The sequence below is a fragment of the Brienomyrus brachyistius genome, chromosome 20, assembly GCF_023856365.1.
Source record: "Brienomyrus brachyistius isolate T26 chromosome 20, BBRACH_0.4, whole genome shotgun sequence".
NCBI classification, from domain to species: Eukaryota; Metazoa; Chordata; class Actinopteri; order Osteoglossiformes; family Mormyridae; genus Brienomyrus; species Brienomyrus brachyistius.
In genome coordinates this window covers 4,108,691-4,125,989 of record NC_064552.1, presented here as the reverse complement: position 1 = coordinate 4,125,989, position 17,299 = coordinate 4,108,691, and the positions used below count along the sequence as shown (strand labels likewise).

At 50.7% G+C, this 17,299-nt stretch overlaps 1 pseudogene; it reads right to left on the bottom strand.

Annotated features, from left to right (window-relative positions):
• Positions 1-12,042: 12,042 nt before the first annotated feature.
• LOC125716073 (zinc finger matrin-type protein 4-like) overlaps positions 12,043-17,299 on the bottom strand; it is a 24,050-nt pseudogene continuing 18,793 nt past the window's right edge.

Here is a 17,299-nt window from a genome sequence, read left to right as displayed (position 1 = left end):
TTGTGCAGTTCGTAGTGTAGTAACAACACAAATTCAGCCCCTCGGTCGCGTTTGTGAGATCTGACAGCGGCTAGTCTGGTCTGTCGCTTTTTTTCGTTTCTTCTTCTTTGTTGTTTTCCTCGTGTGTGTTTTTTTCTGCAGTGTTTCCGCGGTGAGCGAGCATGTCTGGGTGTCTTTGCCATTGCAGCGTGACCCATTTCCAGCTCGCTCAGCGTGACGGCCAGCTTGTCGGAAAACGTCTCTTGACTCTCAAAGCCTTTTTCACAGGCCGGGTGTGAGATGAAGCTCAGCCCAGTGCATTGACACCTTGAGACGTTTTCCTGTGGAGTTTTTTTTCCCCCCCCACTTCATTTCCCGGGGTGTGGAAATGATCATACAGAAGATCGAAATGTTTGCAGCTGCAGCCCTGCTTGTCTTTATGCATGCTGTATAATCTCCCATGATTCCTTGCTGTCTCAGCCAAAACATTTTTTTTTCTCGTTTCTACGTGATGTGCGCCCCCCCCCCCCCCCCCCCATAAAGAAACACAGCTACTTGAACCTTGGCAGTGCCGAAGATGCTGACTCGAAGGTTCCTCGATTTCGATTTAAACCCCACAGTTCCATCACATGTTCTGCACCACCACGACTAAGAAGGGACATTTCCTGTGTGGGCGGGACTCCGACCCAGATCCACCAATGACATGTCTCTGGAGGCCTTGCCGTCTTCCTCCCTGCTGACCCCCTTACAGTCCCATGCTGACAAACTCCCCAGTTTTAATTACAAGTGAGGATGTTTGAGTTAACAATCTACATGGTGGTCTGGAGACAACAGCGGCGATGCGGAGTCATTTCTGATGACCTACAGATCTGCAGATCTACATCAGCAAATGGTGTTAAATGGTGTGTGTGTGGGACTTGAGCGAGACCCTGACGTCACGTTGAAGGAACAGCCACTGCTGTTATTTATTTGCTTCCCGGACCTCAGGTTGGGCCTTAGCGTCTCCCTAAAGGAGGGGCAAAGCAAGATGACCGGATACTACGTTCATGTTCCCCCCTTAGCGATTGATGTTTGATTAATGGCCACCCTATTAAAGCCCAGAAATCCTATTAAGTGGGTAAACAACTGTGTGCCACCTCCCGTGAGAGATCTCTCAGTAACGAGGCGTCCAGTTACATATTCGGATGCAGTGTCCGGGGCCATGGACGAGCGACTGTGGGTCGCGTTGACGTGCCTGAGCTGGCTTTCCGCTCCAAAGCAGTCCAGTGTGCCCTTCTAGACACAGAAAAGCAATTTATATTTCAAAATGAGGTGTAGCGAGAAAGGTATTCGCTTACCATCTCTCGCACTGGCCGGACCAGCCCGTTAAAACCCAGAGAGCCAGGTCATCTCTGTCAGCCGTTTCACCCCATTCAGCCCCTTGTGGATTCCGGTTGAAACTGGAACATTCTGGAAAGCACCACACACAAATCCTTCACCTGCGCTTTATTACTTGTGTTTTTTGTGGTGTTTGCTATTATGAATTTTTTTTACTTTGTGCCTTAACGTCCACAACTGACAGGGAAAGAGCCTGTGATATTTCCAAAGCTAGTGAAGTGTTAACAGACCGGTATTAAAGAAAAAATAGGTTTGCTTGTTTTATCGTTTGCAGTCACATGTTGTCCAGCTGACAGTCGTGGGCAGCGCAGTCTGACAGATGTGGCAGGATGTGACCAAGTTGGTTAATATATGCGGGGGGAGATGGAGAGGCTCCACCCCTTCAGATGTTTCAAAACTAAATAACTAGCTAGCAAGTGGTCTGAATATCATAGCTAGCTGGTTGGTTAGTAGAACGTGCTGCTTCGGCATCTACCAAATAAGGGGCCTGCACAAATCCATGCTTTTAGTGGTGGTGAACACCGCCTCCGTTTGAGGGGGCAGCCCCGAGCCAGGATGATGGGCCAAGGATCCAGCTTACAGCTCGGGGATTGTCAGGCTGCCCCCCGGCTTGGAGAGCATGCCGAGCGCAGTGCAGGGACTAAGGCCGATGGCCACGCAGGAGCTGAATCCCGGAGCATCTGTGGTACGACACTGGGCTCGTCCAGAAGAGTTCGGAATGAGTTGGAATAAATAAGCTTGCAAAACAGTTTCAGAACCGCCTGGACATGGCTGTGTGCTTGTACGCTCGTGGCTTAGTTTGTCAAACGATCCACTCAGCACCCATCTTAACCTGTCAACATATCACCATGTTGCATTTTATTTTTTCCGCCGGTAAATAGGGCTTGTTTTGCCGCATCACCTGGCTGTAACTGTTTCATGCCGGAGGAAACCATTACAACACATCACAGTAGCCTGGGGCTTCTTCAGGCAGGACGGGACTAGATGTGCTCGCCGGATTATGCGGCGTGTCTGCAAGAAGCCGCAGGAAATTACCAGCGACCCGCGCAGCTCGTGGGGGGGGCACACAGGCGAGTGGACGTATTCGCCCGCAGCATCTCCACGCTGCTTGAGTTTGGCGCACGACGACGGAGCGGAATGTGGGTTTGGGAACAACTTTCTCTGGCACGGTGACACGAATTCGTAATGGCGAGTAAGAGATCGCGTTAATTCGTGGAATCGACTGACCAAGTGGTATTTCCCGTGCCTCTCACTCACGGCACCTTGACGGTCGGTCACTGTGCGCATCTGAAGCCGTGCTACAGGCCGTTTATGAGAAAGCTAGCTGAACGAAATGCACCAACAGACCAAAGGCAACAACCAAAATTAGACAGCTAGGTGCTCAACGGTACACACAGCTGCGTGGAAAGCGGCCGCCTACCCCTTCTGGACAGCAGGGCGGCGACCTAAGTCCGGATGTGGCTTAGAAGATGGAAGCCGAATTGTAAACATGCAAAACACAGCAACTCCTTCCCCGTCTCTCTCCCCCAGCCTCCCAGGGAGTCATCCAACTTAGATCATCCCATCCTTTCCTTATTTTTCTTATTTTTAATTTTTTTTAGGCAGAATCCATTAACTTCACAGGGGCCCATTTTTCAAAGGGGGCAGAGCATCCTAGTTAACATGCAGAGGAACCAGCTTCAGAAGTGCAAAATGAAATATTTATGACACCGAGAGCACTGTCTGTTTGTGTGCGTGTGTGTGCGTGTGTGTGTGTGTGCGCGCGTGCGTGTGTGTGTGTGTGTGTGTGTGTGTGTGTGTGTGTGAAATGAGAAGGGTGGGAGCCTACCCCTGCACCCTCCAACCCCCACGTTTCAATCTGCCAATCAGAGTCCTGAGATTGTGTCATTGGAGACTGCCCCCCCCCCCCATGCAGAGTGCTGGCATAACTCACCACATCCCTACTCCCAAAACGTTCTCATTTCTCATCCCTGTCCTTGCCCCCACTTCGAATACATGTGTCTCTCAGCACCCCTCTCCATTCTGGAGGCCAATCAGCTCTCCCCGTACACGCCCCCACTACGCATGAAACCCAATGATACTGTAGCAGTTGCTTTTTAAAGAAGAAATTATTAAACTGAACTGGCGTTTAATAAAGTGCCGCGCCTTGTTTTACACGTGGTCACGTGGTGGTCCACTTATGGAGCGTGTAATAAGTGGCCGTTTGAAGGAGCAAAATCATTACGTGATGCAGCTCTGCAGGTCAGCCGAAAGGCCAAACGATCGTAAGGTTTTAATTAAAGATCGTTTTGTTAACCTTTCTGAAACCTCATAAAGGAATGTGTGTTGGCTCAGCGCTCTGATCCGAAAGGGACGGCAAAGCACAGATTACAGGAACGATATCCCAGCATGCTCTGAAATGTATCCCCTTTGAATGAACATTTGCCTTTGTTTTAAATCAAGAAAATCCAGCTCCTGCTGCTAATTGCTCAGAGTTGAGGGAATTATTGTTTTAGAAACAATTAATTAACAGAGCGAACACAGACGGATCATGTTCCAGAACATGATGGTTTCGCTGACCAAGGGCACCGGGTGAAACGCGTGCTTGTACCTCCCCGCCACCGTGTAGTCAGAGCCGGGCTGTGCGAGGGGTTAAGGAAAGGACCGGAAAGGAATGGAGGGCGTGACAGCAGGGTGCAGGGCACTTGGCGGGATGCTGGATGATGGAGAGCCTTTGCTACCACGGGAATGGGAACTCGCTAGCGAAACAGAGAGACCCCCCGTCTGGCATTCAATTTGCAACATTGTAAACGCTGAAAGGAAGAGCAGACTTTATACCCAGCATGTCCTGCAGCAGGTGGCGGGGGTCTGAAATATGCAGCATGAAAGCTGTACGTCACACTCGTGGAAACATTCCCCTTTTTCATGCTTGTACCGAGACAGTGATCCGACAGTCTCCCGGTGCCAAGGAAAGTGGCACTTTTCAGGCAGAGAGGGAGAACGGCTGTCGGCCCCTCGAGCAGGAACAGGGTCTGTGTCGCGTTGATGAGCAACCAGCCACGTGAAAAGAGAAGCAGCGCGGGGCGGTGCTCTGTGCACCGCGGTCGCCTGCAGCCGAGTACCAGCGCCCAGACACAACAGCTCACGGCAGCTCAAGCTCTCTACCTTTGTTAGCATGGTCCCTTCACTCTGCTCCTGCGATCTCCCCTTTCCAGATCTGAGCTCACCCTGCGGAAAGAAGGGCCACTATAACACTCATTGGAAGTTTTACTTACATAAAAATGTTCTGAGGGCAAAATGAAAAATGATTGGTTCAGAGAGATAGCCAATCACATTGTACAGGAGGCGGGTCCAAGCAACTGGAGGATGTGGGACCAAGACATCCGATTGGTCGGTCTCACATCTGATCAATATCTGATTGGTCATCCTTCTGAACCAACCGTTTTTCGTTCGGCCCTCAGAACATTTTTTGTGTAAGTAAAAATCCCATGAGCTACTTTAACAAAGAAAATGAGGAGAATACTGATGTACATGTTTAATTAAGATGTGGGGGGTGTGGATGCCCTGGGCAATGGGCCAAGACAGGTAACATTACGTAACCAAAAATCAGCAGCCCAACTCTTTAATCACATAACCAATAACAAAAAAAGTGCAGCTCCAATAAAAAAATAAATAAAATACCAGGAGAGCTATAATAAATCCCATAATTTTGCAGCAGTCAGAAAAGAACAAGAGATAAAAGACGCTAAGCTGGCGATTAGCTTGAGGTGCGCGGTGCTCCGTCACGCTCGGATCACGCTGCTGGTGGCGCTGATGAGCCTCCTGTCCATCTCTGCCTCGTTCCCCAGGTGTCGGCAGATCCAGACATTAACGTATTTATCCAGCTACTTTAGCCTTTAGCGCTAAGCTAAAAAAAAAACAACCTTTCCTGTAGGCAAGTGATTCATTTCAGTGGCTCCTTTAAGTTGGAACGCTGCTGGCTTATAGCGTTCTTTGAAGGCTTGCGATGGAATTAAGTGGCAGACGGATGGGAGGTTTAAGAGCAATTCACACCGTAGCAATTCGTCTGCAGTGCTGGGAGCCTGACAAGCCCGAGATTCCCGCTGATACGCACACGCGTGTGCATTCGGCACAAAGCATCAGAAATAACACGAAAGACGGCTCGGATTGGGGGAAGTTTCACAGGGGGTTTGGGGCACTAGGTTCCGGAGGCTCCCACGGTCAGGGACTTGGCCAGCTGTGTTTATGCAGTGTGTGCCGTGCCTGCAGTTCGTGCAGTGCTTGCCGTGACAGAGGTGTAATGCTCTGTTTATGACCATGTTAGGAGGGGCTTAGAAGACGCTAAGATGGGTTGAATAAAAGTGGGGAAACGGCATCAGCAAGGAAGAAAACAGACGAGCAGGAAGTCAAAATAGGCATTTGGGTCTATGAATGTATATGAACATATATGTAAGATGTGGCCATTCTGTACCTGACGTGTGACAATGTTTTTTTCTGTTTAATGCACTGCTCTCTGTAAAACTCTGTACACCAGTATGTGAAAATCCCAGGAAGGGGGCTGTTTCCCAGAAGCTGGGACCCCCATATCTGGCACCAACAATCATGCTGCGTTTAAAATCACCTAGATCAGACGTCTTAGTAATCCTAATGCTTAGCCAGCCAGGAGCTGAGAATCCCGACACTGTCGGTGTGCTATATAGTTGCAGCCACGTGATTGGCTGTCTGGAGGAGCAGGCTGTTTGCGTTCATGAGCAGGTGTACCTAATAAAATGGCCAGTGAGTGTATATCCACACTGTGGAACAACAGGGATCCGGTGGGACAAGACAATTAATGAGGTGTTAGAACACTAATGGCTACCTGACTCACCACCACAGTCCCATTAACCAAAGATGCCACAGAAGTATGCGAGGGGATTTCATTTTAAGGCCCTTGATGTCACCTTTTCTGGTCAAAGAAACTTATCATTTTACCTGTTTACTTTTAATGTGCCAAAGGTCAATGGCCCCTCGTGAGACTGAACCGGGTCACGTCCATTAATCGGTAACACAAACGGACCTTTCCGGTGACCTCCGCATTTGCGATCTCCAAATCGCACAGGGGAAGCGCAGCGTTTTAATCGTCTATTTCTGGCACGGCTGTAATCAGCACTGCAATGATTCAACTGTCCCCTGCCTGCAGTACAGTCACCTCGTCACACGCGTACGGGTTCATGACCCAAAAATCGCCGTCCTTTGGGGCCACAGAGCTTTATCTGCCAGATGGGGGTGTCCTCAATGCGTCCGTCAAAGGCGGGACTTTGTTAGATAAGACTAGGGTGGGAATAGCATTCTGGCAATGGCTTTGGGCTGCGCTGCAAAGGGGATAGGACCGCCGACCAGGATGCCACAAGACATGTCAAGCTATTTCCAGGCCACCTCGGGTTGTCAGGATGCACGGAGGATGTCGAGTTCTTGCCCGTCTCGTTTGAAAATGTACTTTTCTTTAAGCAAAGAGTTTTAGCCGTCCAGCAAAAGCCCAAGCTAACAACCTCCTCCAAGGTGCAACAGAAGAACCCTACCTGCAGCCGTCATGTTACAGCTCCTTAACTTTCACGCCACCTGCTGGCCGACTCTGACAGCCTGATGGCGTGTGGCTCCGCACCTGTCTGGTCCTCCCCCCGCTCGTGGGGAAGGTTGCTCGCCACTTGCATCATGCACCCATTCCAGGGAACGAAGGAACCGGAGCCTCCGTGACTCCGCCCCCTCGGGATTCGAGACGTGAATGCGTGAGATTCCGGCATTCCTGTGTGATTACACCCCCAACTCGCTAAAAACAGAATGACCAGCCCTTGCCTTTAGTCAGGTCTAAGCAGCCAGCCTGTCAGGACTGTTTACATAACAGATTAACGACAGGCACTGATCAAGGGGAATCTTTAGTGCGGCGGATGCTGTTTAGTCAGTTCTGCTCTGCCGATCGGAATGCTGCCATTTTTATTGTTGTTTTCTCAGTGTATCTCTTGGCCGTAAAGTTAAGTGTATTGGCTAGTGTGCCACCATCTCACCTGGATAACACCGTCTAAACGTTCAGTGTGCGAGTCCACTGGTACCAGGGAGTGTCGTCTGTCCAGGAGGGTTTAGTCATGTGACCAGATAGGTTTTAGAAAACCAAGATAATTTAGTTTAAAATCACGTACCTCTACTGATTAGCACTTGAGATAATAATATACTAGGCTAACTAGTCCTTTCATTATGCCTTATGCATGCCACTGATTCACAATCAGCGCTACTCTCTAGTTTGCTACGTGTAACAGGTACAGCTAGCTCTGTAGCCCCCTATTGGCCCCAGGGTATATAAAAGGTGTTAACGAGGTTCCAAAGCTCTCCTGGCAGGAGAGCTGAGTCGCTTTGACCTTTGACCACCGTTTCACTACAAACGTAGGACGGGAAAGCTAGCGCAGCTCAGGGGGGGCTGGGGGGCTTATCCTTCATCTGATCGCTGACAAAGAGTAGCTATGCTGACGTAAACACGGTACGTTTCTGTATCAGAGCCGTGCCCGCCTCGGATGCCATTGCTCTTCGCTTTGACAGATAAGCAGTTTCCTCTGAATGGAATTCACTCACGTCAGGTGAGGAGGCGGATTGTGCTCCCACTGGCGGCTGGAACTGGCGGCTCGCACTGGCGGTGACGTGGAACATTCCGGCCCGCGTCCAGCGCCAACATATGACTGCAACCAAAATACTGGGTTTGACATCAGTAACATAGAGGGGAAAGTTATTCAGTCCCGATGACCGAAGAAGGACAGTTCAGGGTTATATAAAGCAGGATTTGCTACGAAGTATCATTGATGGTTCCCATTAGGAGAAAGCCAGCTCTTCACTGAATGGGCTTTTTAAAATGTAAGGCAGAGCAAGGCGCCAGTTCATTATGTGCAGAAAGACTCTTCCACTTGCGTAAGTCTGCGTGCTGACAGGCTAATGGGCTCCGGTGTCCGCAGGTTCGGCACCGCGATTCCCCCGGTACCCCTACGTCCCGCAGCCGTCCCAGGTCAGCCTGCTCTGGTTTCATTCAACCCTCTGCTTGACCTGGCGTAACAGGGAAAGACGCACACACACACACACACACACACACACACACACACAGACTCACACTCACACACACACATACGCACACACACAGACTTACACACACACACACACACACACAGACTCTCTCACACACACACACACACACACACACAGACTCTCACACACACGCAGACACACACAGATACGCACACACACAGACTCTCTCTCTCACACACACACACACACACACAGACACACACAGACTCACACACACACAAGCTCTCTCTCACACACACACACACACGCAGACTCTCCCTCACACATACACACAGACTCTCACACACACACACACACGCAGACACACACAGATACGCACACACACAGACTCTCTCTCTCACACACACACACACACAGACACACACACACTGTCACATCTGTCACAAACTCCACTTCTTCTACAGCTCCATCATCCAGAGCCGATACCAGACATCGAGGGGGACAGATGACCTATTGAACCTATGACCCCTGACCTCTGTTCGTAAACAAACCTGTCAACCTCCCCATACCAGAACTGCTGAGAATGTCACTGCTGTAGATTAAATGGTGTTGAATCTAAAAAACCCTGTCCCGTATTTACAGTGATTATAAGCAGGAACGTGGGTCACATGGACCTCAGAAGTACTAGGGCAGTATATGAAGGCAAACCAGAAGAAAAAAAATGTCTTCTGTTCAGTGTGATGAGATCCATCGTCTAACCAGTTAGTCTGAGTGTACGCACAACACAGGGGGAGAGCATGCAAACTGCACACACACCGGGGGCGTGTCCAACCCCCGTCGCGGGAGGGCAAACCTACCTGTGACTTTCACCCTATAGATCCAGCCATTCTGACGTTTTTCGGCACATCCTGAATCCACACAGTCGTCATGGACGCGCCCCCCCCCCCCGCTCCGGGTGCTTTTGACAGTGGCTTTTTCTGGAGAGCCTGGGCGTTTCCGCACTTTGACGTGAGCTTGTCACCTGTGGGAGGCGCTGTTGCGGCGACGGAGCAGCCTCCCACTACGCCGCTTAATAATTCACAGCCCTCGCTGCTGCTGCTTCCCCCAGCCCCGCAGCCCTGATGCAGGCTGCGCTTCGCTGCGGTTTGACGTGTCCTGCCAGACGGCCTGCGGTTTTCTCGGACTCCACGCTACAGTTTGCTAACTCCCCACCCTCAGCAGTGCCCCCCTCCTCGCCCAGCCGAGTTTTTCGATCTGCTGCATCCGTTGGCAAAATGCACCTGCTAAAGCCGAGCTCCCCCATCTCTCAGCGGGGCCAATTATCCAAACCGTCCCAGGGGCCGGTTTTACACCGGTCAGCTGTGTCCGGAGTGGGTGGGGGGGGAATCCTGGCTGTTTCCGTTGCTAAACCATAACCCAGAGCGCCCTGTTAGCGAGGAACAAAAAGAAAACCATTACCCAGTCGTTCCAGACGGGGGCGATGGGACGTAAACCAGCTTCAGCGAGCAGCTGGATGCCCTGCGAGTTTGGCAGGCGGGGGCCGTGAGGCATTGTCACGCCGATCACCCCCAAACTGGGCTTTGGTGAATCAGAGAGGAGCTGAACAAGCAGCCGCTGGACGGGACGCTGACACGGAGCGGAGGGTGAGTCAGCCGGACTGAAGCAAGCAGAGCTTGCATCCCACCTTCCAGGGCGGGGTCGGCCACCATGGCGACGACCTCCTTTCCCGCGTGACCTCACCGTGACCCGGCGGGGGCTCGTATCCAGGATGGAGGCTGCATGCCTTAACACGCCGATGCTTTGACTCACAGCTGCAGCATTACCTGGGTGCAAAGCGGCTGTATCCATCCAGCTTGCAGTCACTCACAGGGTCATGGGGAGCCAGGAAGCATTCCGAAGCAATATAGGGCTGGGATATGCCACGGACGGGATGCCGGTCCATCACAGGGGTACACACACCACACACACACACACACACACACACACACACACACACACACACACACACACACACACACACATACACACACTCACACACACACACACACACACACATACACACACACACAGAACATGAGAATATAAGATCATAAGAAATTTACAAATGAGAGGAGGCCATCGGCCCATCAAGCATGAGTGGGGAGAACTTAACTAATAACTCAGTTGTTAGAAACTTATCTAGCTCTGGTTTAAAAGAACCAGGGTTTTAGCTTTAGAGAGAGAGAGAGAGAGAGAGAGAGCTGTGCTCATGTCTTTGCCGGGACCATCCATTCATTTCTGTGAGCAACCTACGACCTTGACCCCCCCCCCGGCCCTGACCTTAACCATAAGTAGCCAAACAAAATACAAGAATTTTGGCATTTTTAGGTTTTTGATCGCAGTCACAGATTCTTATAAAATTGAATTTCCCCTTGGGGGGAAGGCTGAAAAAAAGGTACCCACAACATCAAAATAACAGGTTTTTATCACATTATTTGGTCCCCACAATCTAATGCATATCTGCCCCCCCCCCCCCCACACACACACCTGTAATCATCCTTCTTTCCTCACACAACCCTGTGAAATAGCAATTCCCCAGATAGCCAAGGGAGGCGCTGTGGCTCCATGCATATGGGAAAGCTGCGATAAGCGGGTCTGCCCTGAGCAAGAAGGAGGACCCTGCTGTGTGCCCTTGAGGTGCCTGTATTCTGATGCCCAGCCCCGTGTTTTCGTCACTGCTGTCGGTCTACCACAGTTCAGCACCCCCCCCGCCCCCCCCCCCCCCCCGAACCATGCTGGGTTTTCCGCTGGCCAATAGGGTGGCTGTTAAGTTCCCGATGCAATTTCTGGCCAGAAGGTTGTGGGTTTGCGCCAGGAGCTGCCCTTGCTGCAGTCTAACGACAATAAATCCTATTATCTATTTGTATTGCTGTGGTGTCATGCAGAAGGATACCTCAGAATTTGTGTCATTAAATGCAAAGGAGCGTATCTCTGCTCATACAGACATGGGATATTTTATCAGGGTAACTGAGGTTAAGTGTCTCGCTGAAAGGTACTACAGCTGCCCCCCTCTAGGATTTAAATCAACACTCTTTGTGTTATGAGGCCTTTTTTGTGTGTGTATGTGTGCCCCCCACCTGCTCCCCCCCAGTTAGGTAAATTCACGGTGCGTTGAGGAAAAACAAGGAGAGGTGGAGTCCAGGAATCGGTATGATTAGAGCAGTACAGGCCGTTTGTGGTTCGTATGCAAAGAGTCAAAGCGTGTTCGTGATGATTGGTGGCAGCATGACATCAGCAATCTGATACGTCAGGGTCGCAGATCGTGTCCCGGCCAATGATTATGTCGATAATGGTCCTTTTAGCGTTGATAAATTAAGCGCAATCAAAACACAACGCGTGACATAGATTTTTATACAATGTACCCTGTTCAAAAGTGCAATTTTCTGTGATGCCGGGCACGTCTGCTTTAGTCGCACTATTCAGGGGCAAACTCAATTTACTCGTCTCGATATTCTGGAAAATAGAGAGCACGCATACCAGCTGATGACTCAGGGATATGGGCTAAAATTCGTGGGGGGGGGGGGGGGGGGGGTTACGAGTGTAGAGCAGTTTGTTTTTTTGCAGATGTCGTGTGTGTGTTTTTTTTATATGTGGGGGATTTATGTGGGGTTGGGGGGCTCACTTTAGTCATGCTGAAGGCTGCACATCCAACATCTCGGCTGAGTGTGGTAGGACGTCCAGCAGCTGGAGAGACAATTTCAGCCCGGCTGGGGTGAGGCATAAGTGCCTGGGGGGTGGGGGGGGGGGGGGTTTGGCAGCCTCAGTGATTGACAGCTGTGGCGTTTCCACACTGTCACAAATTATCCAAAGTCATCGCACCTCAAATTGGATTCTGCACAGTGGAAAAGCTTGATGTTGCATCCCCCCAAGGCGTCCGGCAGAGATCCCACCGTCCTCCTCCCAGGTCTCTGTCACTGTTGTGAGGATGTAATTACAGAGGGCAGAGGCCTATACCCCCACCTCCCCCCACGCTTGGCTCGATGCTGAGACATAATTAATCAAAATTCCCAGCTAATTCGATCAGTCATGTTTAATTCACGCCCAATGCAACGGAACAAACAATTCGATTACGGCTAACCATTTATGGTCCCCTGCGGAATTCGTCATGAGTCACACGAAGGCAACATCCTCAAACGCATAGCTGGCAGACCAGACACGTAACCAGCTGCAATACCAGGGCGGTCCAGCAGGAGGCACTGCTGAGCCAAGAGGGGGCTGTACTCTCCACTGTCACTTGGCATCATTGTTATCAGGCTCAGGCAGGCTTGGTGAACCGTAGCGGCCCAGGGGGTCATGAGATGGACGGAGGCACATGGAGTCTCAGGGCTGCTGTGAGTCAGTAAGCCGCGGAGGCCTGGGGATTTCTGGGGACAGAGCAAGGCAAATGCCGTGACTGATGCTCCTTGCCCAGACTATACAAGGATGTTACAAAAAGGGCAAAAGATCGCTATGTGATTATTATTTTTTCACGGGGCTTACACTCAGTGAAAAGCTGTCACCAGAAACTCATGCCTGGAAAGGTCGTTTGAGAAAGCTGGACCCTGAGGACAGAAGCAGTGATGGTGTTCGGGGGGGGGGGGTCAGCAGCTGGACTGACATCCCCCGCATCCCCCGAGTCAGGCACGTCGTTCCAGTAACCAGAACCCTGAGCCATGGAGGGAAGTGGGAGGAGTCAGGCACGCTGTCCTGGTAACAGAACATCGAGACAGGGAGGGAATGGTGGGGCGGAGTCAGGCACGCTGTCCTGGTAACAGAACATTGAGAAAGGGTGGGAAGTGGGCGGAGTCAGGCACGTCGTTCCAGTAACAGAACCCTGAGCCATGGAGGGAAGTGGGAGGAGTCAGGCACATTGTCCTGGTACAGAACATCGAGACAGGGAGGGAAGTGGGCGGAGTCAGGCACGCTGTCCTGGTAACAGAACCCTGAGCCATGGAGGGAAGTGGGAGGAGTCAGGCACGCTGTCCTTGTAACAGAACATCGAGACAGGGAGGGAAGTGGGCGGAGTCAGGCACGTTGTCCCTGGTAACAGAACAGCAAGCCAGGGAGGGAAGTGGGCGGAGTCAGGCAGACTTGGGAGAAAAGGTGGAGACAGGCCAGAACTAAATGACATGCCATCATCTGCAGGTAACATTTGACCCCTTCACAACCAATTAACTGGGTAGCAAGGAGGCAAGAAATTGGGGCAGAATGGTATGGTGGCTCCAGCAGCATCTGCAGCGATGGAATCTTCTTGAATTTTGCTTGCAATCCACCATTAATCTTTTTTCAGGCCAAGAACGTGGCCAGAAAAGTTCATATTAATCTCTGCAGACCCGAAGCACGTGGCACATATGGACCTGACACATGGACGAATGGCACAGGCATTGTATTCCAGCATGCTTCCTGAAAGGGACAGTTTCACAAAATATCTCTGTTTGCTCTGGTAGAAATGCAGCAATTCTAAGCCTCATAAGCTGCTTTAGATGAAGATACCTTTGGAGAAAAGAGATAACCATAAGCTAAGAGAGCAGTGCTGAGATACACTGCACAGACTGCAGATTGCAGCTTATATGCAGTGAATATATCATCAGTATCAATGGCTAAATTTGTCCCCTAACAGCTCCTGCCCAGAAAGTGCTGCAGACTGAAAAGTACAACTTAATTAAAGTGCAAAAACAGAATCGTATGAAAATATGCCGGTAATGCTGGTGTCGGTTTAAGCTGAGAGGGTAAATCTGTGGAGTGCGGCAGATTACTAAAGCAGAGTGCAAAATGGACAGTTTGTGCTGGGGAATGTGGCCGGGGGACGAGGTCATCACTGCCTGACGAATTAAAAAAAGCTGCTTCCTTTCGATGGGAGAAGCGGGGGGGGGGGGGGGGGTGGGGGGGGGGGGGCTCGCCCAGGAAAATGCTGCAATCAGCAGCCACCTTTAAGCAAATCCACCCCCCCCCCCGCCACTGACACCCAGAGCGATGGTGACGCCGGCAGTGTTTGTGATCCTCCTGGGGGGGGCCAGCTGATTCCTGTAGGCATGAGAGCATGAGAGCATGTGGTTCTGGGCCGAACACCATGGGGGGGCCCTGAAACAGACCCCGAGCTCCTAGGCTTCCAGCGGCCCGGTGCTCACTGAACCGCCATGTGCGACGGACACACGTGGCTCACGGAATAGTGCGAGCGTGACCATCGAACACTCACGAGCAAGGGTGCAAACAGAAAGCTGTGCCAACACTGGTGAAAGTTGGTGGGAATTTTTCATAAATCTCGCACGTCAAAAGCACCTGTGAGACGCGACGTGATTCTTTACTTACAACGTGGCGTAAAATGTAAAGAAAAACAGACTGTAATGATCTGCAAATGATATAAACCCATATTTGATTGAAAATACGCTGCCCGGCCAAAATAAAAGTCGCCATTTGAATTTATATCGGCAATATACTTAAGAGCCAATGACTGGATCATTGTTACAGCTCAGCAAACGTTAAGCAGCGATAAAGTAAAGTGAGATGAGAACCTGATATCTACTGACTGACCAGGTTACACCTCCATCCATCAGCAATGGATGTTTTCTCTTCCCTGTTGGCCTGTGCATATTCCAGGACAAGAATATCAAGATTATTGGGTTCCAATCAGGGAGAGTGAGGAGTCATGTTCAGGCATGACTTGGTCACCACAGAGTCGTGACCTTAACCTCACTGAAGGTCTTTGGGACGTGCTGAAGGAGGCTCTATGGAGGTTCAACTCACTTGTCAATACAGGATCTCGGTGAGAATGAATCTGGATGATTTACATTCACACTCTCCTGTACGAAAGGTTAACTGACATTAATAAATTAATCAATTTTTCCCAATCCAATCCTCGGGCCCCGAGACAGTGCACCTTTTTGCTCCCTCTCAGCTGTCTGGCTGGGAGTTGGGAGGGAGCAAAAACATGGACCGTCAGAACCATCTATCATCCAATAGCTCATCCAACATGGGGTTGTGGTGACATTGAAGCCTATTTGAGAGCCACAGGGCACAGAGCCGGGGGGGGGATGTTAAATAAAAGCAAATAAAGCACATCTATCCTGCCCTAACCTAAATCATAATTTAGCACCCAGATGGAAGGATAACGTGAGACATCGGAGAGCTGCCGGACAGATATTTCCCGAGCAGCCCTGCGAGGCGCGATTGCCAGGAGATACTGAGGAGGGAATCTGGCCATAAACGCTCGACTCGCTGACGTACAATGCAACTGAGAAGTTGTGGTTGGACCATCTGAGATGCCGGGAATCTGCATGCCAGGATCTCATGGGGTCTGGGGTTATGTTTCGCCTCCAAGCTGTTTTCTGAGGGAACAACCACCCCAGACTTCATTCTCTTTCACTGCATATTTTACAGAGAGATATTCAGGGTTCTCTTCTCCTGGCCTTACACTCCTCTGGACGCCTTCCACTGCCAGCTAGCTGCCCGCCAGTGACCCGCGACCCCGTCTGTCCGCATACGGGTCGCTCTGTGTGAAAGTCAAGCGTATCCTGGGCTCATGTCTAAATGGATTGGACCCACCACTGGCGCTGCGTGGTGTCAGTAGAATCGTGGAGTTGCTTTGAGCGGGGAAACAGCCCACAGATTAAATTAAAATTCAACAAAAAACAAGTCACAAGGAGCCCTTAGTGTGCAAAGCTGGGGCCTCTATGAGGGCGAATTTGTTGCTCAATTATGTCGTCGCTGATTGGAATTAAGGGCATGTGATGTCTGCTTTCATGCACGATATGGCCCCAGGCAAACTTCAGAGATGAGGAGCTGAGGGGTTTGGAAGCTTTCACTCAACTTCAGCTCTTCACTTCCTGACTGAGCTATTTATCCGCATGGAAATAGTAAATCTCCTCTCCCCGTGCTTAAAGCAGAACTGTGTATATCACCATAAATGCTATTTCTGTGCTGGGTCACGGGGATACTATGTATGAGGGCAGGACCGACCCCACATGAGGTTCTGGTCCATTACACACTCATACACAGGGGTAATTCTAGGATTTTTATCAGAAGAGAGGCCATAATTCAAACCGAGGGGGCCAACCGTACTATTAGGCAATGAAATGTTTTGAGTCGGTAAATGACAGGGGGGGGGGGGGGCACTCAGGGGACCAATCAGCTTTCATTTGGGGCAAGTGGTCCTTTCACCTCACCCCATTTATGCCATAAAGACATTTAGACAAAGAGCCAACCTCTGTGACAGGAAACTGGAATACTGAGAACATGAGCAGAACGTGTATACTCCACACTTACTCACGACCCATAAACCAGCTAGCCCCCCCCCCCCCCAAAAAAAGAGGGTAACAGCACCCATAAATTGGGAAAGCAGTTCCCCAGGACCTGGAGGTGCAAACTCTCGGACTGCATTTTAGATTCTGTAATATTACCCATAATACCTTGGGGGTAAATGGTGTCCTTTGAATACACTGTGTGGGACCGGCCTTGGCTGGCCAAAGTTGGGATTGCTGGCAACAGCTCAAGCTCAGCGTTAAAGACAGCACCTCTTTGTTGAGGGACAGCAGTGGTGGAGATTCAGACGAGCCTCCAGCCATGTCCTTTTCATCACCCTCCCTTTCAGACTCACAGGAGATAGTGGTCATTGTTAAGTTTTTAACACAACACCCTCGCTGTCTGCAGACTGGATCAAACTGGCACAATCATATGCAGACCTATTTCATCCTCTAGCTGGTATGTTTTTCTTCTTGCCACCCAACAGCCGAAACGCGTAACTAGGTTACGCTTCACACGTCTGATACGCCGGGAAGGTGGGGGGGGCATTTGTCCTCCCAGCTGCATGCTTTCTTCCTCCTCTGGGTTTCCTTCGCTCCCACTGTCAAAAGGGCTGGGGGGCTGAAATGGGATGCATCCCCCGGATCGTTTGCGGCGCTTCCGGTTG